We start from the raw sequence: 24632 nt of genomic DNA on the forward strand, positions 1-24632 counted from the left end.
CGCCATTGGACGGGGATTCGAATGGGCAAAGGTCCGTTGACAAATGCAGCTGTGGCGAGAATGATTTCGAAGTTCGAAGCCACGGGTTGTTTAGACGATAGACCCCGTAGTGGCCGACCGAGCACAAGGCGTAATACTGCTGAGACAGTTCGGGAAGAAATGGAGAATGTAGCGTGTTCGTCTATGCACAGGGAAGTCAGAGCTCGTGCAGTCGCACGTCGCACTGACAATCCATACACTACTGTTTGGTTAGCACTGAGGCGTACCCTCCGATGCTATCCGTACAAAATCCATCGGCATCATGAACTTTTACCTGGAGATTTAGTGAAGCGGAGGGCATTTGCGGTATGGGCGTTTAAAAAGATGGCGGAAGGTGACGATTGGTTGAGTAACGTGTTGTGGACCGACGAAGCTCATTTCACGCTCCGAGGGACCGTCAACGCCCACAACTGCAGAAATTGGGCTACCGAAAATCCTAGAACTGTGGTGGAAACTCCATTGCACGACGAGAAAGTCACGGTATGGGTTGGATTCACCACATTTACCATTATAGGGCCTTTTTTCTTCGAGGAAATGCGTGATTCTGGTTTTTTTAATGCTACCGTGACGGGTGAGAGGTACTCAAATATGTTACAGAATCGCATCATCCCCAGCCTGGGTGATAACCACCTGCTGGAACGTACGATGTTTATGCAGGATGGCGCTCCACCCCATGTTGCTAGACGCGTGTAAGATCTCTTGCGCGCGTTGTTTGGTGATGATCGTGTGCTGAACCGCCAGTTTCGTCATGCTTGGCCTTCCAGGTCCCCATACCCCAGTCCTTGCGATTATTGGCTTTGGGGCTACCTGAAGTCGCAAGTGTATCGTGATCGACAGACATCTCTAGGGATGCTGAGTGACAACATCCGACGCCAATGCTCACCATAACTCCGGACGTGCTTTACAGTGCTGTTTACAACATATTCCTCGACTACAGCTATTGTTGAGGAATGATGGTGGACATATTGAGCATTTCCTGTAAAGAACATCATCTTTGCTTTGTCTTACTTCAGGATGCTAATTATTGCTATTCTGATCAGATGAAGCGCCATCTGTCGGACATTTTTTGAACTTTTGTACTTTTTTGGTTCTAATAAAACCCCATGTCATTCCAAGCATGTGTGTCAATTTGTACCTCTCTATCTACATTATTCCGTGATTTATTCAGTTTTAAAATTTATACTGACTTTTTGATCACCCGGTACGTTCATGTTTTCTTATATGCCGCCTTCGTCGAGTTGTTGTTTTAATATCCTTCAATGTATGTAGGTAAGCTTCAAAAAATACAAATCTAGGAATGAACCTAGTGTCACTGAATTAACCTTCGGTCTCTCAAGCAGTTCAGTCTCTTTAACTACGTGTAAACTCGGTGACCAGCGTACGTAAGCCAATCCACCGTGCGTTTAATCGCACGACAGCGGCGCAACAGCCGTTACCCCGGCGACAATCAGGCGATCACCAGTGACGTTTCCCAGAGTAAGCGAAGCGGCGCGCGCGCATGCGCTCTGCGGCGACGCCGCTAGTGAAGCGGGGCGGCAGCGGCGGCGCGGCGGTCTGCGACGCGCGAGTCGGCTGCCGGAGACAGCCACGGCCGGACGGCGCTCGTGCTCGCTCGCTCGCTCCACATCGCCCCGCGCTCCACAGCGGGTCGCTGGTCCCGCGCGCGCTCGCGAAGTTACACGGCCGGCCAGAGCGCCCGCGACAGGTGGCCGCCGCGAGCGTCTCCAGCCGGAACACGCTGCGGCACAGTGGCTGTCGGACGTCAACTGGGAAAGGTCACAGGTGGCCCCGACTGCTGGCGTTACACCCCCTTCACGGGACTAGAAAAACACCGGAATTCACTCTCCATTTAAACACACAACTTTCTGATTCCCCTCCCAAATGAGGATCTTCACCGGAAATTAAACCAGCTGGTTCTCGAACTGCTACTGTTAACTGAAGTTCAACGTTGAGAAACTAACGTGCCAGAAAGAGGCCGTACGGGCTCTATGCAATGAATCTGTAACCACTGGATCCGTAACTTTCGAATCTCAGGTAGCTTCTATCGCTTACTTTCATATTTTACGTAGCGTGTTGCTCGTATTTACTAGAGAGAAGTAATTGTAGCCTCCTGAAATATTTAAAAAAATCTGACGAGTGTGCCGGCAGGACAAGCTCCTAAACAAGACAATGCCGTCCATCGTCTAGTGCTTCGCTCCGAGGGGATTCCATTAGAAACACAACAGGTAAGTCTGGAGCTGAACGGACAAAGTTTCATTCCTTCGTTGTCATAGTTTATACTTATTATTTTTTTGTACCGTACATTTTTTTTCCAAATTTTAGTCTTGCATATTCTCCGTCTCACTACACAATGTGGCCAAGAATTCCACCAAATAAGTGACAGATAAAGTTTACTATTGTATAACTGTGTAATTTACTGCTTTTGGTTCGTTTCGACACACAGCTTCATCATCAGGTCTTCGTTTTACTATTGAAATTTTTCTCTCATTGCGTCCATCAGAAGGAACGGTAGGTCAAGTGCTTGCTGTGTCCTCTCATCCGACATAGCTAATATTTTTTTTCTGGTACTAGCAAAGTTTAACACACAAAAGACTGTACTCTACAACACATGCTTGCTGTGTATGTAAGTGAAAAATAACGTGAGGTGGAATCTATACGGAGATTTTGTATGATACGAGAAGTCAACTCGTCCACTGAACAGCATTTTCATCGCGTTGACATCGCAAGAAAGGTCTCTCGAAGGCGAATCGCGTTTCCATCGGACTCACATCGCAATGAAAGTTTCTGAAACTTTGAAGCGCTTATAAGGATACAGTGTTGTGAAAAATACGTTGGAGAATGAAACATGCCATTTTGAGACCAATCATGTAATTCCTCATCTAACTAGATTTAACTCACTGACAGATCCTTAAGAAACGCGACTGCATTGTCGTTCATTGAAAAAAGCGTTAAACTAAAAGTGTGCCACATTATCTGTATTACTAAACGACTAACCCGGTGAGTCCCAGTTGTAAGTTGCCTCCTGGATAAAAAAATTTGATTTTCAGTATTTCATATGACAACTGATTGAATTTAAAAATTTTATTTGCTGTCATAATGAACTCATTAAGAGTATGTCATAGGTTGAACACACAGTGTTGCAGTTAGAATCTGTATACATCTTGAGTCAACGTAACTCACGGTGCGCAAATTACACGGAATATATTCATTTAGTATTTGGGAATAAGAGGAGTTAGCGGCTCCCAACAAACCTTCCATATAATTTCAGCCCTTTAAAATCATTTTGTCGCTGATATCTCCCATAAAGCAATGAAAGAAAAGTAATTGATCGCGTAGTTTATTTTCACTGTTCTCTTTGTAAAACTTCACTACGACGGTTTAATGTATTACTTCTTTATTACTAACTCTACTCGCAATACATTCTCCATGTAGCCAGTATGCGACACATAGGTCAGAAGATAATGATGTAACAAACGTCGAGATGGGTGAAACTTGTTTTATACGAGGGAGTTACATTCTTTAAAGAATCTGCGGGAAAGGGGGGGGGGGGAAGGAGGGGGCAATGTTATTGGTAGTTGCATAGTAGGCTCTATTTACTCCTGCTGTGTATCTGCTGACTGCTTTTGACGGCTGAATTCTCTCTAGTATGCTAGTAGTGATTACTTTTGGTTCACAGAAATGAAGATGACATAAGTAGCAAACTCTGTCGCCTTGGTGTTTAGCTGCCAATGATTTCCTCGTATGGTATGTGGTGAAACAGGGAAGATATGTTGCAATGATCTGCTTATTTTGCAATCGTCGATTGGGAAACTGACAATTGATATTTGAGTTTTCATATGGTAACAGAATGTTAACAGCGTATCTTTCGCAGTATTTGAAAGCAATAAATGTTAACTGGGTCAGTGGATGAAGGTATTTAATAATTTAAGATTAAACCATTGGATGGATGTGGCTAACTGTGAAAAAGCTGTTTATAAAGATTGTAATATTGCATATTTTATGCAAGACGGCGACTATATATCTCACAAAAAGTGACAAATGATGTTTATGTCTAAAAGAGGGAAGAAAAAGGAGTTGATTTCTAATGTCAAAAACCAACAGTTCTGTTAACATTGAACTTGTGTAATTCATATTGTAACACGATCGATTGTCAACATTTCTATTTCCCTTCTGTGTTAAGATCTATTTGAGTGTATTTTCCACTGCGGTTTTTCGAAAGTAGCAGGCACAATGGTGCACATATTTCATAACATGTTTTCCCTGCGCACGATAAATTTTGTAAAAAGAAGAAAATGAAATTTTTAAAATATTTTGCAAAATGATACGGAAAATTTTATTGTGCAGACCAAATTGTAACATTTGAATTGTAATGGCTTAACTGATATGTGAAACGTTGACTACAAACGAAAGATAAAAGAATTGTATCAATGTAACTTTAATGTTTTAAGAGAAAATCGACTCGCGCAATGCATATTTAGTTTCTGTTGCCTGACACCTGAACCTGTAAATAAATGAATGGATGAATGGTACAGTCTGATAGATCACAACTCACTGTAAATTGAATGAGCAACACTCCATTAATAATGACGCTTTTCTGTAGCATTGTGCGAACCGGATTCTTTGATATTATTCGCTTAAAATATTCCGATTTGTAGTTATTACATATTGTAAAGTCTGTGGAAATAATCTCGCTGCTGGAACTTCCTTTTTCTCACTCCTGCGTAATTCTAACAAAAGATTTATTATGACTGTGCAGAATATCAGTGTTTAATGATTCATTTCTTTTTTCGTAACCTTTATACTGTGAAAAGGAAAAAGGAAATTCTTAAGGAGATTGGATATAGAAAAAAGTATTCACGAGAAGTTCCGATCAAATCAGTATAGTCGTTTTATTGATACTATTACATCAACATTTCTGACAAGTATTATGTGTAAAATATGGACTACTGCGCGGATCCGGATTATACTGATCATGGAAACACGGGAAACAATAGTAATTGTGATGTACAGCGCATGTAATAAACGCCGAAGTTTTGCATGTCCATGGGTTTTTCGTTGTATCTATTGCAAAATGTCTGCGTTAACATTCGTAAACCGTTTTCGGTTATCATACAATTTCGTGGCGTTCTACGCATATTTGTTGTTATAATTACGTGAAAATGAGAAAAAAAATACCGGCAGCGAGATTTGCCCCGCAGAGCTGGCGTTTACGAAAGTAAGCGCTTACTCGTTCGGCTGCGGAACCCCTGAATTCTCGCGACCAGCCTACAAGGACGTGTCCAGAATGAGACGGCACACTGTTTTAATCTGCAAGGAAGTTTCCTATAAGGACGCCTTAATTTTTCAAACTCTATTTTCTCGAAAACAGTTGAGAGTTGGATCTTCCTGTTTACATACGTTAATGTCATAGTCATCTCTACACATCCTGTCAATATGAATCAGATCGCTGAGAGGAAGTTCTTACGGTCTTCTCGTAAGCATGAAAGAAGGGAGAAAACGAAGATGAGAGGTTCGCGTTCATTAGGAAATGAGGTCATTGGAAACAGAACAAATGCTGTAAATATTTCAGGAATTGGGAAAGTTGGCCGCCATCCCGGGATCTGCCTGAAGAGATTTAGGAAAATCACGAACAGTTTAAACCTGGATTGTTAGACAGGCATCTGAACCGTCGTTCTTCGAACGCGAGTGTAGTGTGCTAAAAATTGCACCACCTCGTTCGGTAAGTCTAACAGAGAGAATTATGAAGTTCTATCGTAGAATTCATACTCACAGTGACGACGACACGCGATTCTACAAAATAATTTTAAACAACAAGCTAATTCAAATTCCGAAAAGTTAGAGATTTACGGTTTGTGGCTAAGTTTTACGTTGTTTATTGGGCGACATAGAATGAAAGAAGTGAAAATTGAAAATGGAGTGTGGAAAATTACGAGAATGGCAGCATATAAGTGACTCTGAAATAATGCAAACATACCGTAAACTGGCACAGGAATGGAAATATGTAACAAACTCTGACTTATTCGTGAATGCAGTAGAATTGCGTAGAGATATAATACGATACTTTGTTGGTACTAATTAAAATTTTATGTCGTTAATCGCTTTCATATGACATTCGCTGCAACTGTAACACAGTCTCCTTTCGGCGACCAATGTATAACTCTTAAAGGGTATCCAGTTTCTTACAAAATAGCACGAATGAGACACAGTAGAATAACCCGGCTTCTGCATTTTTACATTATGTAGGAGTGTCACCGATTCTCTTACAGCTAAAGTTTCACTTTTATTTCTCACGTTCTTCAAGTATTTAGTTCGCTGATAACATCTTAGCAGTGTCTGTTTGACAATACTTAACTGAAGCTGCTTACACGGAGTTACCTGGCGTATTGGTACAGCGAATGAAAATCCCCTACGATAACAAGTGCCAGCCAGCTAGACGCAGAGGTGGCTTCAAAACTAAAGTCGTCTTTTAAGCTGGTAGTTAGACGATATTTACCTTCTCGGCTGTCGACGATCGTATCCATGCAGATTATGTACCAGACAACATGATACTGTAAACACTTTCATTTTTCTTCGCGTGGCTGTTAAGTACATCATTGCATTGCTCTAGCACTATAGTTCGCGCAGTATTGGTCCCCACTCCCCTTATTTTCGTATCAGTCGCTTGACAGTGACGTATGAAGCGCTAACAAACTGTATCTACTCGCTGCTTGACCGCTTGGAATCAATTTGTTTACATCAAAAACAGCATTAACGATCCGCCAGGTTCCCTCTTTATGTCGCACTAGGACTTCTACGTAATATGTACACAAAGAATCTGTTTATCCATCGAGAAAGATAAACCGCAAACAGAAACCCCATTTTCTGGCCTTACTTTATCGTGATTAATTCTGGAAAATCGATATTCGTGGAGAATCTGTTGCTTTGCGATAACTGGATACGTTAAACGTGCATAAAAGTACATATGCATGACGCCGAGACTACTAAATAGGTCTCATAGACGCTGCTTTAGCACCGCGAAAATACAGTCGAAAGCGCTGCGATTATACAGTTGTGTGCATTTATGCAAACTTGTGAAGCACTAGGTGGCAACTATTGTCCAATTTTTTGCGAATTTCTTATTATTTGTTTATCACAGATTGTCAGCAAAAATATCTCACAGTTGCTATCCTCGCCTTATTCGTCAGTATACGTACCTGATTTTTTATTTCGAGCTGACATTTCCATCTTCAGGGAAAGTGAGTTTCAATCAAGACTTTTCATCACGGGCTCGAAATATATTTTACTATTAGTTCTTCGTTAGTTCCTCTATATTCTCCTCTGTGTAATGTCTCCTCGCGATTTCCAAGTGCATTCAAGAGTTTCGCTTTCATCGTGCCATAGTGTATTCAAAGTATTCGGCATCGTTACGTTGTTTTCTTTTGTTGTGTTTACTACATTGACTAAAGTAAAACTGCTGTGTTTTCATGCATCAGTTATGATGATATCCTTATAATGAGATTCTAAGAATATAGAGGAACTAACGAAGAACTAATAGTAAAATATATTTCGAGCCCGTGATGAAAAGTCTTGATTGAAACTCACTTTCCCTGAAGATGGAAATGTCAGCTCGAAATAAAATGTAATAAACTAGAGAAAAAGAAATACGGAGTGTTATATATAAAACACGACGTATGTATCTCGCACTATCTCTGAGTGCCACATAAATCCTTTCTGTATTTGTTGAATCAATATGAAAATAACAAACTACATTGCAAAATAGTTATCTTTATATATAAGTAATTCCATTAAATAGCAACATGGAGCCGATTATAAAAATAATACTGGCTCAGCGGGAAAAACATGAGGAAGAAATCGCCTTTAGCACTGCTGAAGTAACTCTCCTAGAACTAACTATAAATGTTTAAAGTAAATTTGATTCAGGATAATGTGACAGAAACAGTATTTCGTTTCTCACAGGACGCATCTGGTGTCGTAACCACTGTATCACCTCACTACTTGTAGTTGTAACTCGTTCGTATTGTAAAGGAACTCAGCGCATTTGATAAGATTTTGGTGTCATACACAGGAGCAATTGTGAGCAAAGTACAGACCAGTCTTCGACGTTAAGGGTTTGATGAGCCCCGTAAATTTATTTTCACGAATTCTTTATTGATTAAATATAATTGCTTACTACATGGAAAAAAACGAATTCGTGGTCAATGTATATCAGCTGTGTAATCGAAACCGTCAACAATGTCCTGCATTCCCTGTCAATGGATGCCCGACTGGAATTGTGAGATAATCAAATACGACAGAATCAAGGGAGAGATGTAACCTGCTTATATCAGTATCATGATAGAAGGGAGAGAAGATGGGATTTGACAAATGTCGTGGAAAGAATTCGTTCGTAGAACTGCTGAAGATACGATTTTGGAATTCGTCAGGTACGGTATATAGAAGTGTGGAAAACATAAAACATGAGGCAGACCTGTGTGTGATCACCATAGGAATAACAGAGAAAATCTATTCGAGCAGCCCCAGGGTGGTGATGCAGTAGGCCCAAGTATCTCTTCAGCTAGTTGTCTAAGGACCATTACGCTCCACCTCTTCCGGTACAGTAAGTTCCTCTTCCTCCCGTCAAACACCACTATGAGCCAACTTCGTAATATGTGTGTGTGTGTGCGTGTGTGTGTGTGTGTGTGTGTGTGTGTGTGTGTGTGTGTGTGTGTGTGTGTGAGTGTGTACGTCATGCTCATTCTTTATTCAGTGATGGTTTCTCGTCCACGTAGATCACAGGATTCCTGCGACACAATGAAGTACCAGTTCGGGAGAGGTTTTCCTCACTAAACAGGAATTATTCTGTGTGGTCTCCAGAAATCGATAGACAGAGGATACATCAGTTTGACATGACTGATGGCTGTCAATAAATCACGCGTAGAGTGTCATTAGCTTCCGGTAGTCGAAGCAACTGAGGAGCATTACCGTTACTTTAAGGCCAGTCTTCATAGTCTAAGGGAAAAAAAAAACCTTTCATCTCATTAGAGTAACATCAAGTTTCGAAATCTTTGTTCCATTCCGTGTCCTTTTTTCTGTGTACATCACGCTCTGGTGATATTAGTTTGACAAAAGATCTCCTTCAAGGTATTGTTATGCATAAGATATAGGTAAATCGATTCCGTTTCACAGCACAGATTAAGAAACTCATGACACATGAGACGCTTTATTTTCTTTCCAATATTTATCTAATACTCAGCACCAGTAACGGTATAGGATTCGCCGTGAATCTGCGAGCGATGTGTGCAGAACACATACCTGGAAGCAAGGTGAGGGAGATTTCTTTACACGCACTCGTGGTCGAACAGTTTTTGTCTTCATCCGCCACAGGTTCTTAGAATATTTAATACAATCTTCCGAGAATAATTTACGACGAGAATTTGTTAAGGTCCTCTCGTCGCTTTCCTTGGAAGTCATCGTACTTCACTTACTTGAATCATTTGTGTACTTCTACAGTTTTGTAATAGCTCCTTCCGCTTGAGATGCTCCTACCTTCGAGCGTCACTCCGATATGAGTGTAGAGGATTTTTCCTTGCGTTGAAGAAAAAATTTATTTTTAAAAATTTGCCAGCTGCGCTACTTCAGGTTTGTAACGAGAATGAAATTCATACCGATAATTTAGTTGCTCTTCGCCATTTGTGCGTGATGAGGTACGAGGGTTGTCCAGAAAGTAAGTTCCGATCGCTCGCGAAATGGAAACCATTGGGAAAATCCGGTAAAGTTTTGCACAGATGTGTTGGGCAGTGTCTCTAGTATGCCCGTCGATCGTGTCGCGACGCTCTTTTCAGTTTTGAGTGAACAGAGAGCACGTAAAAACGAGTAGGGAATAGCGCCTCGCGCCAAGTATGAGGGCAGGGTTAGAGATTTCGCCTGTCTCATGCAGCCCACGTAACGCAACTGTCGAGCAGTTCCTTCTTCATGCCAATTCTCGGCCGCACACTGCAGGGGCACTGAAGACGCTCCTGCAACGTTTCCGATGAGAAGTGTTTGTCCACCCACAATACAGTCCGTAATTGGCTCCCCCTGAGTCTCATCTCTGCTCACAAGAATCGCTGGCTATGAAGACAAAATTTTTCCACAGACAACGAGCTGCAGACCTGTGCAGATAACTGGCCGGAAGTGACGAGAATATTGAAAAGTCAATACAACTCTACGACAAAAGTCGAAGTTGGAGCGGCGACTATGTAGAGAAGTGGGTGGAAGGTGTACCTAACTGTTGCAAATAAAACATTTATGATTTCCACTGTGGTTTCCATTTCGAGACCGATCAGAACTTGCTTTCTGGACAACCCTTGTATTTCGTACGTCTTGAACTGAGTGTATTAGTTCTGTACTCAAATGCCCGTCCACCCTAGTCGCTCAAACAGTAAAGTAACAGAGAATGTTACTCCATTACATAGAAATGGCGAACCTACCGTTAACTTCCTTCAGCGAATAGCAGTTCATGCGTTAATAACATCCTTCTTGGTTCGTACTGCTACCATAAGTTCTTTATTTCGACGAGCATTTAGGGTCCAATTAGGTTGATGTCATATTAGTTATCATTTTTTGAATCTAAGAAAATTTAAAAAATTATCCAATCTCTATTGTATCCACAAAACTTCGTCTGGATCTAAGGGGCTGGATGTATGTGTCACATTTTCCTCTCTTCTTCCCGTCTTAAGCGCATAGTAGCGCAAAGCTTGCGGTATTTGTCCTCGGTATATACTGTATATGCCTATCACGAACTGATTTCATAACAGTCAGATACGAGAAAAATATTACATTTGTAAATATTCAGGTAAAATCTATAATTCTATAGCATGTACATCACACATTATACTTAACTTTTCACGGTTTTACATGCACAAGTACTATAAAGACGAATCAACGAATCTTCGTCTGACAGTGTTTTGCGAAACGAGTAAGACAGGAGAATTTTCATGATGAAAATATTAAACAGGGAAAGAAAAATATGGTAATTCAACCACAGGAGGCAGATGGACAGTAGAAATTTGTGTGAGTAAGTAGTCCATGCGGAAAAGCCTTCCAGAGTCTGTTATATCTTTTAAGAACGAGCGAACGTAGTTTGTAATCTGTGTGCAATAGGTAATAAAATGATAAAGTATAAAATAATAAAATCAAATAATAAAATACATCAAATAACGTTAGGCATATTAGATAGCAACACATATTAACAGTTACAGCGAAATCTTTGGAAGCATATTACGAAGGATAGACACTACTTGTTTGCCTTAGACATTAATTGGTGGGTTCCATGTCTAGGTCCTAACGTTAGTGCTTAGACACACGCTTTCTCCACACTTAGTTTACAATTTTGGTATAGAGACACCACTTTCTCGTCAACAATAACAATATCGAAGACCGTTGTCGATGTTATTCATGAACCAACAACAGTTCGAAATAGAATGTATAGGTGACAACTATTACGGTGAACATTCGATGAATTTGTTCCACGTCTGTGATAACCACAGTACAAACATCGAAACGTTCTCCTGGGGCTGGTTTCACATGATTAGTGATTATTCATCCACCCAGTCCTTGACTGATATACGTAATTCGTCGTGAACTAGAGGTCTGAAATAGCTTTCGTCAAAAGTCGTGTGTCTACAGTCACTTGGGATAAGATGGATCCTTTTAAAGTGATTAAACCGGTTCTTCGACTTCATCCATACTTGACATTCTCTCTTCAACCGGCCAACACTATGGATCAAGCCATGCCTTGCGTTTCTTCCCTCTACTTTAAATTAAAGATGTTACGCATGAAGCTCCCCGCCATAGACTTTATCTTATGTAGTTCATAAAGCAGACTAACATCCACCAGTCCATAATACTGGACTGAGATACACAAATATTAACTCTGACACTAGTGAACTGATGAATTTAGCGTTTCTGTTTACATGTAAAGGGCCAAACATAGGTGCAGTTTATATTAGTCAAGAATGGGGAAACGGCTGGATAAATCTATACTGATTATTTAATTGCCCATCACTATGCTTGTACTTTACGGCAATAAGAAACCAGTTGTTAATTCTGAGCAGTGAATCCGGTACATCGCAGAGCTCCGTAAACAGTCATTCAGAATGTAGGATAGGAAAAGAAATGCCGTGAAATACCTTGAGTGGGCTATGTAAAGTATGTAACACGATCATTCGATGTAGGGCCTACTAGTAAACCTAATGCTTAATGCGTCGTGTGTTGCATATCTGTATAACTTTACTCATAACTAATATTTATTTCTGTGAAACGTCAATTTTTAGTTTTATTAGAGCGAGAGATCTATTTTTTATTTTTTACTCCGTGTCTAAAATGTGTCACAGTTATTCGGATGTGTCCTCCCTGGGGACGAAATGCTGTTTTCATTTGTTCAACATGCGATTTGCAAGCCTATTTTCTAGAGTGCATAGAAAAATATGAGGAATACGAAATGTTGCAATTACCATTTATGACTGATATCTCTATGTAATGATTTTATTCTCTCTATTACGGGCATTCAGTAGGCAACAACTATAGTACGATTTATTACCTGAGACGCCACGCCAGAGCAGACAAGTGCAGCCCCTCTGCTTACACATCCGGGTGTGTAAGAAGGGACAATGGCAACTTTCTTGTAAGCTCTTGTATCTGCTAGCCTCTCTGAGGACAAATTTAATAATACAAGAATCGTCATATGAATCATCAAATGGTCATAGGCTCTTATGATCATTTGATGCCTTGACCAATTGTCTCTAGCTGTGTATTATCCACCTTAATGCTTTTATAGAGAAATGGGTTAGGTTTTCTTACGGAATGCACTTATTTGTAATGGCTTGTTCCGATCACAACGTATAATTCCGCATATCCACTATTTTCTCTCACTGCTGATTTCACCAGGTCCAACATTTTCTTATCTCCATACAGATAGTTATTTACAGCTGAAGTCACGGAATGGTGTTGTAGAACTTGATGTATTGTAAGACTCAGAATTTTCCATATTTAGGAGCTAAAGAAATGTTTGTTTGCCTCCTTCTTCTGTTTCATGTGGTGGCTTAATTGAATACTTGACATGGAAGGTAATTCCTTTCATGTACTTGAATGTGCGTGAATGCCTCCAATGATTTGGAAATTAATTCATATGTAGATATCGGGGAATGACCGTGCTGCAGCCTTGACATCAATATATATTTCTTATTCATTCCATAGCTATGCGTAGTGTTTTCATTGCCTTTTGCTTTCTGCTACAATTTCCTACACGTCTTTGTCTTGAGTTATCAAGGCAATGTCACCTGGGTGATTTGGCGTTGTCTGTTCAGTTGTCACCAAACCACAGGATACTGCGGGGCTATTCCGCTCATTTGAACTATAAGGCGTATATAATATGTCATGAAACCTTCTCAAAATCTGTCAATGTTTTGCAATTATGGTACGTTAACTGTGAACATATTCCAGTATATCAAAGGTTGAAATTTCTTTACACTAACAAAATATTAAACAAGTATTTGAAGAAGACGGTATATAAAAATGGTGGGGGCTCTTCCACCCAGTCAGGAGGTTATCCCGCTCGGCCTATTCAAGTGTCAAAACCATAAGTATTTATCATAAGTAAACATTTTTCACCCTTATGCACCCTCATACACTTCATGAAACCATGTCGCACATTGCTGGCACTTTGTCCAAGAGAAGCTGCCTACAACACTCGTTGCTGCTTGTTTCATTTCTTCCTCGGACCATGAATCGCCTAGCTTCTTCCCTTTGGTTGCATGGACCGTCTCAAAAGTAACCAAGAAAACGAGTTCTTTAGAATTTCGCAGTAAAGCATTAATTAAACTAATAATTTGACTGAGCGAAATATTCCCACGCGTTGAGGATGAAATAGCACCATATGCAGACATTTCGAATGGCACGGTAAATCAGACCTTTGTGGAAAAAGAAAAAGCCACGTTGTAGTCCATCAACAAAGGAGGTGGCTTACAAAACACTCGTTCGACCTATACTTGAGTATTGCTCATCAGTGTGGGATCCGTACCAGATCGGGTTCACGGAGGAAATAGAGAAGATCCTAAGAAGAGCGGCGCGTTTCGTCACAGGGTTATTTGGTAATCGTGATAGCGTTACGGAGATGTTTAACAGACTCAAGTGGCAGATTCTGCAAGAGAGGCGCTCTGCATCGCGGGTGTAGCTTGCTCGCCAGGTTTCGTGAGGGTGCGTTTCTGGATGAGGTATCGAATATATTGTTTCCCCCTACTTATACCTCCCGAGGAGATCACGAATGTAAAATTAGAGAGATTAGAGCGCGCACGGAGGCTTTCAGACAGTCGTTCTTCCCGCGAACCATACGCGACTGGAACATGAAAGGGAGGTAATGACAGTGGCACGTAAAGTGCCCTCCGCCACACACCGTTGGGTGGCTTGCGGAGTATAAATGTAGATGTAGATGTAGATGTAGATACAAGTAACAATGAGTGTTTAAAACTTCGGTTTTTCTTGTATGGTACACCTTAATTTGTTAGGTTGTATTCTTTAACTGTGGCAATAATTCATCACAATTCCGTTTATCTCTAGAGTATGTTCTTCTGTCCTGTCGATAAAGTAACAGAAAACACCCTTACTACAGTCACATGCGGCGACACAGAAATACTGGCACAAACTTAAGGCAAAACGTGGTTTACTCTGTGAGAAACTGACGCACATTGTTACAACATTTATTATTTCAGGGAGGCTAGTGCCGTGAACGAAACAGCCTCGCTGTACCCTAGTCTTATCTGCGTGTCTAATAGACTAGACTGAATGAAATCTGGCACTGTGCATCACTCTTCGTTAACCGTATTCCACTTTATATCTTCCAGAAGTCTCAACATACATCTTTGACGTTATCGACAGATGCGCGCACATTTATTTTAAAGTGAGCAGCTTTTTGTTATGTTCAGTTTATTCATTGCAACATATGCTCAACAGGCATACCGCCTGCTTCAAATTAACCAAGAAGGAAGTATTAAGTTTACCATATACTGCTAGCCATTAAAATTGCGACAGCATTAAGATAGCATGCCACAGACGTCGATTTGTCGGGAAGTACACTACATGTTTGTCTGTCTCCGTACCTACGCGGTTAGCTGCGGCTTACTATCGTAAGGGGAGACCCGACTTCGATTCCCAGTACTGCCAGGGAATTTTCTGTGGTGGGAGGAATTGTACGTGATGCTCTCAGCCTCATGAGGTCAAGTGAGGATCTACTCGACTGATTAGTAGTGATTCAAAGGATAACAAATCCGACAACGCCCCGTAGATGAGTGTGCTGAACAATTGCCCCTCCATACCGCCACTGGCCGAGGGTGACACGGCGATTGGTCGGTCCCGCTTGGTCCATCCAGGGCGAGAACGCGTAACTTTATCTTGCCTTACACTACGTGCTTGGATGTGCAAACAGTTAGCAGTTCAGCGTAATCACGAAAAGTAGGTAGGAATAATGCCATCTACGTTCTGCGTATAAGGAAAGACAACGCAGCGAGTAGCTCACTTTCTCATTGTGAAATAGCCATTTGTTCTTGATTGTTTACGAGATCGAGTGTAAAATGTGAAAACGGCTACCAGCACTTGTCGGAATCGAAAGCGGAAAGACCATGGCCTATGGAGTCTTAGATTTATCATTTCGCTATGTTGCTGCACTCGCTGGGCAGGATCTCACGACTGCCAAGCGAATATGTGATTCAGCAGACCAATATTCGATACCATGTTAGATTTCAAAGGCCACACGTAACTAATGAGCAAGAGAATGTACAGTACATACAGTTCACTCGTTTTTGCAAACAGGTGCGCCACCTACGTTCAGTCAGAAAGTGGGCTATTTTCTACAGGACACAAGTTTCCATGGGCCCATAGAGCGCCGGCAGAGAGACCACTGTTGTGGCTTCCCTTAACGCGGCCGAGGAGAGAGACGCGCCATAAGTGGAGCAACGACAACACTGTGCAACGTCATTTTTCCAGATGAGTCGTGATTCTGCAGATAGGATCACAATAGGCTTATCAATATGCGGAAGACCTGAGGAGAACGGACGTTGCCAGATTGAATTCATCACCGTCATACATGCCAGCACCTCGCGCTATCGTGTGCCGTGCCATTGAGTACAGCACGCGATTGCTTCAGGTTCACATAGGCGGTCATGTGGACGGAAGGTATAAGGCAAGTTCTGAAATACTAAGGCTGGTGGCTTTGTCCTGTGTTAGATATCTTCGTGACGTCACCTTCCAACAAGATAACGCAAGACCTGATGCACGTGCTGCCCTGCCTTATCTCAGTAGGGTGTCCGACTGTTGCCCTGGCCGGAACGTTGAAGACTGTTTATCGCGTTTTCGAGTCACTGCCAATCTGTCGCTTACCAGCCGCTACTACTGAAGAAATCCCCCATAGATTTGAAACAAGATGGAAAGAAGTACCCATATCGGTCATTTACACCTGATGCAGAGTCAGGTTACAGCCGTTGTTACTGCCTCCGTAGTGGGGGCTCTGAGCAGTAAATTTCACACTCTGTCTACTCCCAAACGCGGTATGTAAAATTATTTCATTTGCCGCAATACCTATTGTTATGGACAAGAGTGCAGCATAGTAACACTTTCTCTCTACTTTTAACAAAAATATTGCATCGTATAGACTGACTGTTAGCTTTCGCTTTCGAACGTCTATATTCACTATTTTCAATGTACCGTGGTTACAGTTTTGGATGCTTTCAGAAATTTCTTCATGTCACAGATATTATTAGATGGATAATGTGTTTCAGTATTTAGTACACACATTTTAATAGTTATGCCTCAAGAGCATCCTCACCAAGCACCTTGTTCATCAACTGATGGACTGACTTTGGCTGATCTAATGCGATTGGTACTAATTGGTCCGTCTCCTCTCCTATTTTCATACATAACTTCGATGGTTCTAACATATTTTCATCATTCACTAAACAGCCGAAATGTTCTTCCTGTTTTTATTACGTACATTTTGCCTTCATCACCAGAGTCATGGGACACCGAACTGCACATAATCAAGATGGTGGTGGTATAGCGTACACAAGGTATAAAAGGGCAGCAGTTTGGCGGAGCTATCATTTGTACTCAGGTGATTCACGTGAAAAGGTTTCCGACGTGATTATGACCGCTCTACGGGAATTAACAGTCTTAACGCGGAATAGTACTTGGAGCTAGGCGCATGCGACATTCCATTTCGAAACTTGTTAGGGAATTCAGTGTTCCGAGATCCACCGTGTCAAGAGCATACCAAGAATACCATATTTCAGACATTTTTTCTCACGAGAGGCAACGCAGCGGTCGATGGCCTTCAATTAACGGAGGCACCGGCGCTGGCGTGAAGTTGTCAGTGCTACAGACATGCAGTACTGCGCAAAATAATCGCAAATCAATATGGGACGTACGAAGAACGAATCCGTTAGGACAGTGCGACGAAATTTGGCATCAGTGGGCTATGGTAGCAGGCGACAGGCGCGAGTGCGTTTGTTAACAGAACGACATCGCAAGCTGCGCCTCTCCTGGGCTCGTGACCATATCGGTTGGACCCTAGACAACTGGGAAACTGTACCCTGGTCAGGTGAGTCCCGGTTTCAGTTGGTAAGAGCTGACGGTAGAGTTCGAGAGTGGCGCATACCCCACGGAGCCATGGACACAGGTTGTCAACAAGGCACTGTGAAAGCTCGTGGTGGCACCATAATGGCTGTGTTTCCAATTGAACCGACCACTGACTGGAAATGGTTATGTTCGGCTACTACCCACACAGAGATGGAATTTTTACAGACGACAATGCGCCGTGTTACCGGGCCACAGATGTTCAATTTCAAATGGTTCAAATGGCTCTGAGCACTATGGGACTTAACATCTGAGGTCATCAGTCCCCTAGAACTTAGAACTACTTAAGCAGAACCTAAGGACATCACACACATGCATGCCCGAGGCAGGATTCGAAACCGTGACCATAGCGGTCGCGCGGCAAAGAAGTTCAAAAAATGGTTCAAATGGCTCTGAGCACTATGGGACTTAACATCTGAGGTCATCAGTCCCCTAGAACTTAGAACTACTTAAGCAGAACCTAAGGACATCACACACATCCATGCCCGAGGCAGGATTCGAACCTGCAACCGTAGCGGTCACGCGGTTCCAGACTGAAGCGCCTAGAACCGCACGGCCACACCGACCGGCTCAAAGAAGTTCGTTATTGGATAGAACATTCTGGGCAATTCGAGCGAATGATTCCGCCACCCAGATCGCCTGACAAGAATCTGATACAACATTTATGGGACAATGCCCATAGGTCATTTCATGCACAAAATCCTTCACCAGCAACAGTTTCGTAATTATGGACGGCTGTAGAGGCAGCATGGCTTAATATTTCTGCAGCGAAGTTCCAGCGACTTGTTTAATCAATGGCTGCATGTCGAGTTGCTGCACTCCTACGGGCAAAAGGAGGTCCGACACGATTTTAGGATGTGTCTGATGACTTGCATCATATCAATGTACTGTGTTTACCTAAATATATTAGTCTGCAATATTTTGCGTAGCAATATGATACCCAAAGACCTTTCTTGGCTGGTAGCATACATATTCAAGTAATCACCGCTGCTGTTAAGTAAGACATTTACGTTCCCCTTTCCCATGCGCCGTACCGGCTACATGTATTTCACTCATGGCTCTTCTCTACCTACATTTTCTACGCTGAATATGAATGTACGATGCATAGTTGTTTTACATTGCTCCTGAAATAATGAAGTTTAGTTGGTTTAGCAGCCCACTCAAGACAATTTATGATTTCCTACAGTAAAAGTTACCCGTCCTAAATCATAATATATTTGTACAGTCTGAAACAATTGGGTATAACAGTAGCAACACGTCTTTTGACGTTTTATTCTGGCCGTTTTCCACGTACCTGGAAACTTTGTCCAGTAGTGGGCTATAAAAGAAACTAGTGTGTCAACATTACACTTGCCCAAAATTCTTCCAATAAATCAAAGTCTGTCACTAACCCTCCCAACGATTGGTTTTGCGCTTTCATTCTCTACAGAGCTCTTAATGTTCCTCGTAATCGATGTGATGATATGTAGAGAATTCTCACTATACATTACGGAAGATTCTCCTTGAGCTGTGGCCGAGGGGTTCTAGGCACCTCGGTCCGGAACCGCGCTACTAGTACGGTCGCGGGTTCGAATCCTGTCACGGCCATGGATGTGTGTGATGTCCTTAGGTTAGTTAGGTTTAAGTAGTTCTAAGTCTAAACGGACCTCAGATGTTAATTCCCATAGTGCTCAGAGCCATTTGAAACTTTAGATGATCCTTAATTTGCACGTATTAAAGAGATTTCATCTGCTGCAAAACGAATATTACTAGTTCTGCTGACTCTTACAGTTATTCAGCGGTAGCCCATCCGCTTACATCAGTACATCTTACAGGAACATATTGTCAATGAACAATTTACGTGTACTTGTGTTGACAGTATCAGCATTCCCGTCAAATTGCACGTGGTGAGCAACACTCAGCTTTACCGTTCATTGTGATGAGTGCCTGTCGTGGCGGATCAGATTCTTGAGCCAATCAAATACGCCGTCGGCCTCCTCTTTTCTGTTAATCCAGACGGGAAATTAAAGTAAAATTTTATACGATTAAGCGTGTGGATCTCACACTCCCCTAACATCCACTCTACTCCACGCCCAATGAACCTTGAATCCAGCTGCCGCGGGGCAGTTTGGTCCCTTAGGAATTCACACACATTTGAACATTTTTTGGATCCAGCTGCGGAAGGGTAACTTGCTTGCCTTGAGGATACAAACAGCCATACTGTTGGAAATCTCACATGGTTCTAAGGAACAGCGGATGTGTGGTTCGAAAAATTGGGTCTCCCGAGAGAGGGTGAGAGGGAGGAGGGGAGACTGCACAGGAAGATGCCTTCACCAGAAATAACCAATCGACTGATGATTGATGGGGCCGGCCGGTGTGGCCGTGCGGTTCTAGGCGCTACAGTCTGGAACCGCGTGACCGCTACAGGCGCAGGTTCGAATCCTGCCTCGGGCATGGATGTGTGTGGTGTCCTTAGGTTAGTTAGGTTTAAGTTCTTCTAGGTTCTAGGGGACTGATGACCTCAGAAGGTAAGTCCCATAGTGCTCAGAGCCATTTGAACCATTTGGCGAATGATGGATTCATTGTGTCGCTAGTTTACAGTAATTTAAAACAGGACTGGAAAGTTTTATATTAGGTGTACTGGGAAATAGTGAATTGCGATGGCACGTGGAACAGTGATTTTGATCAGTTGAGATAGGATTATGCCAAAAATCAGAAGCAAAAAAATAGGAATTACTGCTAGAAACAGCATAGCGAATGATCGTCATAACGAAGATAAATATGCAAAGACACAACCCATCATGGTGCAATAAGAATACACAACTACTAGCTCCGCAAATTATGATAAGATAGAAAAATGTATAGGATGAGATAAAAGGAACTATTCAGATGATTAATGGAGACGAAACTTTAATGTGATGGAGGACTCGATTTCGATAGTAGGAAAAAGAAGAGCAGGAAATACAGTAGGAGAATATGGATAGGAGGAAAGGAAAGAAAGAGGAAACCACATCATAGAATTTTGCACAGAGCATAAGATTCAGAAACATGAAAGCAGGTTATACGAGGGTCAATCAAAACGTAATTCCTCCTATTTTTAATTTTGTTTTCCAAGAAAAGAGAATGCCATATATATAGGACAATAGCTTCAACATTCACAATTATTCTGTCACTTTTCAATGCAGCTGAAAGCTGTCGGTTTTGTATTATTGGCGGTGACGATTTATAATGTGAATCACGATTTTAATAAGCATACTACAGCCTACAACAGTCCGCCCCCATTAGCTGAGTGGTCGCCGGCACGGTTGCTTAGCGTGTTCGGTCAGAGAGCAGGCTGATCTCTGTAATAAAAAAACCTGGCGAAGGGATCAACAACTAACTTCAACGGATGTCATGTGACGTCCGCTACGACCAAAGACAAAGAACAATAAGAAACAAACTGAAAAAAAAGTGGTCAGCGCGACAGAATGTCAATCCTAAGGGCTCGGGTTCGATTCCCGGCTGGGTAGGAGATTTTCTCCGCTCAGCGACTGGGTGTTGTGTTGTCCTAATCATCATCATTTCACTCCCATCGACGCGAAAATCGCCGAAGTGGCGTCAAATCGAAACACTTGCACTCGGCCAACGGTCTACCCGACGTGAGGCCCTAGTTACACGACATTTACGTTTTAGCCTACAACAGACAATGTATTTATTTATTTAATGAAATCCTGTGGCTGCATTACCTGCACCTTCTGCGGGTCGTATGGGTGTAGTTGCTGCTCATGCAGAACATGCTAGACAGTTTGGTGATCCACATTCTGGCTACCTGCTATGATTCTGATAGTCGTTGGAACATCCACTTCAGATGCTTGGAGTACAGCCTCTTAAATAAGGTGTGCTGACGAGTGGCCCTCCCATTGAACCGACCTTCGCTGTACTATAACATCATTTCGGCGTATTCTGCAAATGTGTAGTTCACCACAGTCAACACAAAAATATTTAAAATGAGATTTACATATAGCTTGCATACTGTGCTGTAGTGAATGATTACTACTGCACGGTGTATTACGTGGCAGTATATGCCCAGACTGTCACATATACCATTTGTATAATGTAATATGTAAAACGCAACCCAATAGTCAGAACAGTCAGTTATATAATGCTGCATGAAAACTGTAGACAATGTTCACTGTTGCCAATGACGGCACTGTTAATGGCTCCTTTTCCTTTCCTTTTACCTCAGTGATGGAGACTGGTTATTTCTGCACAGCCTTAGGGTTTTTTTTTTTAGCTGGCACATGACAGGGACGTTAACTTAGACGTTCCAGAGTGTGGTAAGCTGTTTGGTGATGAAAGCCATCTCGGTATAAAACAACGAAATGGCGGTTTCCCACGTGTACATAGCTGGAGCGCAAAAGATCATGGATTGCGTTCCATAAAAACTGTGTTGTGCGAGGGACTAAAGGGAATCCTTTTCTAACCAGACAAGTTCAAAAGGACAGGTGAAAACACAGAACTACAGAACAATGGACCAGCCGTTGGATGCTGCTGTTCTGAGTAGGGATAATCGTTTAAGCCTGAGTAACATTTCTGCGTTTGGCTCACAATAGACATTTTCATAGAAGACATGTTTTCGTGCACATGCCTATGTGCAAAACTTTTGCTGTGTTATGACTAGAAATCTGTCACGTAGTGGCAAAGATTGTCTATTCTCTCATCAAAAAATCTGCAAAAGCAGGAATTTGTAACAGTTGTTTATAAAATTATTATTGGTAGAAGCTCTCAAGGTCTGTTGTAATTGACCAGAGGGATTCCGGCACTGGCAGAACCTACTAAGTTTCATGGCGTGAAGTCAGAACGTACTTGCAGGAGAGACATCGAAGAGCACACTTGCTGCAGGGAAATCAAGGGGAGACTTGCTCCAGGTCGTGGTCGACAATGGTAGAAAAGTACGGAGGCCGAGCTGGACTCTGATTTCTAGCCGCTACTGCAGCCCTCCTCTGTACTGGCACTGTTTAAAAGTGGTAACTACAATTGATGCAGCCATCGAGTCGAGGGGAAAGCGAATCTAGTTAATCTGCATCATGGTTTCATTACGTAGATTTAACACTCAAGGTTAGTTAGTTGCATCCATCATGCGCTTTCGCGAATACATTGGTAACAGCAAACTTAAAAATGTGGTCATTCGCAGCTGAAGGTATGCGTTCTTGAAAATAGACCGCAAAACAGCTGTTGTTTAATCCTTTTAGTACTATTCACTATTTTAGTGACTTTATTAAAGCCTGACTGGGAATTAATCCAACGTCCTTGCCGCAGTTGTAACTCCGGTTCCCGTCAGATCACCGAAGTGAAGCGCTGTCGGGCTGGGCTAGCACTTGGATGGGTGACCATCCAGTCTGTCGAACGCAGTTGGCACACGGGGTGCACTCAGCCATTGTGAGGCAGTCTCAGAACCATCGTGACTGAGAAGTAGAAGCTCCGGTCTCCGAAATGACGTACGGCCGGGAGAGTGGTGTGGTGACCACATGCCCCTCCATACCCGCCTCCGGTGACGCCTATGGGCTCAGGATGACACGGCGGCCGGTCGTACCGTTGGGCCTTCATGGCCTGTTCAGGAGTAATTTAGTTTGACTACGAATGATGGGATGTGCAATGTGTTCAAATTTTTCCTGTGAATTATCTGAAAATAAATGTGCTTGAAGACCAGCACTAACATCGAGGAACTGGCATTGCTACTAACGGATCACAGAAAAGCTGTTTGTGATTTGTTTTCAAGACAGTATTGGTTTTCGTTCTTACTTTTCCAGGGACCTTTCTTCAAATCACTAACCATTTTTTCAGCCATTAACTGTACTCACGATATAATTTTGTATTATATGTTCATGTATTCACCCAGTTGCGGCAAGGCTATAGTTCGTTGTTGCATTCTATTGTCCAATAACTAAATGTCCATATGCTTCATTCAGTGAGTAAATCTTTTTGTTTCATTTTTTATGCAATAAACCGGATTGTTATTTTGACCACCGGCTTAGTTTTGTAGTTTGATGAGTCCCGTAACTTGGTTCAAATGGCTCTGAGCACTATGGGTCTTAACATCTATGGTCATCAGTCCCCTTGAAATTAGAACTACTTAAACCTAACTAACCTCACACAACACCCAGTCATCAAGAGGCGGAGAAAATCCCTGACCCCGCCGGGAATCGAACCCGGGAACCCGGGCGTGGGAAGCGAGAACGCTGCCACACGATCACGAGCTGCGAACAATTCCGTAGCTAATACGTCGTGTGAGTGTTGTACCTACACTTTCATGCTAAATTGGTCCACCCCTAATAATTTTCTTTCAACATACGTTAAGCATATCGTGACAGTATTTCTCTTAAATTTGCATGATCTTATGGGGAGCTTCGTTTCCCTGTTGGTCACCGAGGATCAGATGTGTAGCACTTTAGGGGTATGCTTAACAGCTCAACTGACACCGCACAAGTAGTGCATTATGAACAAAGACCACAAGCACAACAGCAGAGACGAACCTCTTTGGGCAGATCATGAACACAACTGAATGACATGTAAACAAACCTGTAGGGGGCATGCGACGTAAGGTGGTAGTTGAATGACGAACACAGTACCCTAGTCTGTGGCGCCGAGAATGCAGGTTATCTGAACGTGTGTTCGGTATTTTTAGTGTAGTAGGTAAATGAAATGCTTCCGAACGTGAGTTACTATGCCAAACTTAACAGTCCTTGTCTCCACTACAACTCATCAACGTCTCTAAAGGGAATTGAGTTACAAACTGCGTAGTGGCAACGTTTGTGGTTTGTCCAGGTTCTAGAAAATCAATCAAAAAATTTTTCTTGTTGTGTTTCGTTGATAATCGCTACAAGGTTGAGCTTGGATAATCGTGTTTCCATCTTTCAGATGCTTCTTTCTTCTCCAAATATAGCTGATGCCAACACAGACATCTCCATAGCCACCTTGAAGTGAATTTCAGCAGC

The 24632-nt window shown here is 42.2% G+C and overlaps 1 protein-coding gene across 1 annotated transcript in view; it reads left to right on the plus strand.

The window, feature by feature from the left end:
- Positions 1–2061: 2061 nt before the first annotated feature.
- LOC126122489 (acid sphingomyelinase-like phosphodiesterase 3a) overlaps positions 2062–24632 on the plus strand; it is a 538383-nt gene continuing 515812 nt past the window's right edge. Inside the window, exon 1 of the mRNA XM_049915090.1 lies at positions 2062–2264. The gene's annotated coding sequence lies outside the window, so the exon portion shown is untranslated. The remainder of the gene's footprint in view (positions 2265–24632) is intronic.

Source organism: Schistocerca cancellata, chromosome 1, assembly GCF_023864275.1.
Source record: "Schistocerca cancellata isolate TAMUIC-IGC-003103 chromosome 1, iqSchCanc2.1, whole genome shotgun sequence".
NCBI lineage: Eukaryota > Metazoa > Arthropoda > Insecta > Orthoptera > Acrididae > Schistocerca > Schistocerca cancellata.